The sequence below is a fragment of the Tenrec ecaudatus genome, chromosome 9 (assembly GCF_050624435.1).
Source record: "Tenrec ecaudatus isolate mTenEca1 chromosome 9, mTenEca1.hap1, whole genome shotgun sequence".
NCBI lineage: Eukaryota > Metazoa > Chordata > Mammalia > Afrosoricida > Tenrecidae > Tenrec > Tenrec ecaudatus.
Window position 1 is genome coordinate 3,718,196 of NC_134538.1, and position 1,523 is coordinate 3,719,718.

General features: G+C 39.8%; 1 non-coding gene across 1 annotated transcript; it reads left to right on the plus strand.

Annotated features, from left to right (window-relative positions):
* Positions 1–1,119: 1,119 nt before the first annotated feature.
* Positions 1,120–1,308, plus strand: LOC142457444 (U2 spliceosomal RNA). Its single transcript, XR_012786187.1, has one exon. It is a non-coding gene; the product is annotated as a U2 spliceosomal RNA (small nuclear RNA).
* Positions 1,309–1,523: the final 215 nt, after the last annotated feature.

The window sequence follows — 1,523 nt, forward strand, 5'->3', positions numbered from 1 at the left end:
GAGAGATGGTGTAAGAGAGATCTCTTACAAGGAGGTCTCTGAGGAAACAGTAGGCAGAGATAAAGGCCTTTTCTCTGAGCCAAAGGAGGGAGCAAGCTTTCCCCTAGAGCAGATGCTCAGAATGTTGATGCCTACCCTCCTAAAGTGTTAGAAGTAATGTGGTACTTCTGTTATCGCATCCCTAGATAACTAAGACAGATACTAATCATTCATTACTACTGCACACATTTATACACAAAGAGATTTCACGGTTTTTCTGATTTCCATTAAGATTATTATCTCCTTTGAGTGAAGATTTCTCCCCCAACCCTCCCCCCACCAAAAAAAATATCCCTGTAGCACATCTATTTTAAAAGAGCATTAGCTAAGGATAACGAGGCTTACTTGTATTGGGTCTACTTACCTTCCAGGATTCTTTGTCTTAAATTCTGAAGTCCTTGTCCCACCCTGCTAAAGGTTAGCACTTGAAGTCAAGGACGTGAGTCATTGTTACGCTTTGTACGAAAGATAAGCTGGTGCCTTTCATAGAAGAGTATATTGGAACTTAGAAATGAGATGGAAGTCATAGAGGTGGTTTATGGGCAGTGAAAATGTTTTAGTATGTAAGTCAAAGACAAGATCCTATCACACCTATTAATACCTGGGTTTCATTAATCACAAAGCACAATTCTACTCGCTCACATGTGAGGTCTCTATGAGTCAAAATTGACTCCGGGAAATTGCCTCTTCTACTTACTGGTCTAATAACCAAACGTCTGAGCCTAGGAATTCTTACCTGCTAATTACAGCTAATAATACTGGTCCTGTCATATAAAAAGTTACTGGGAGACTCTAGTAATATGCAAACATATGAGGTTATTGTGAAGCATCATGCACATGTATGTTTAGAATATACTTCCCTTAGTGGAATTTTGAAGCTGAGAGCTCAGTAAATATTCCAGAATGAATCATGTGTACTTGATAATGTGGTAATAACATACTCATGAACCTGTGATATTTGGTGGAATGTGAACTGTGTAGTAGCTTTGAAAACTGTCCCCAATACATAATGGAAAACATGAAAAAAGGTTGTGAGATGAAAGGCTTTGTGTTGAGGCAACTAATGATAGACTGAACACCACACATTCTTACCTTATGACTACGATCGAGTATAGTATCTGTTTGTATTAGTCTAACATCTGATACATCCTCCATCTGAGACAATATAGTAAATGGATGTTTGAACAGGGATATGGGAGAGGAGCTTGCTCTGTCCATTCCGTACATTGGCCGGGTACTGCAGCACCTGCCTCCACACATGTTGCACTCACTCAGCGGACGTCTTTAAAAGTTGGTGGGACAAGTGACGTAGAAGGGAATGAAAAGAAAGACAGAGTTACGGATGCTCTCCCTGTTCATGAGCTTCTGTTGAAGATGGTGTTGTTCTTGAAGGTGGTTGTGCTCTGCCTCAGTGCATTGTAGCCACGGACTCATTAACTACAGCAAATGAAGATTTAAAAAATTGTATAAAACTAATGAAAAGC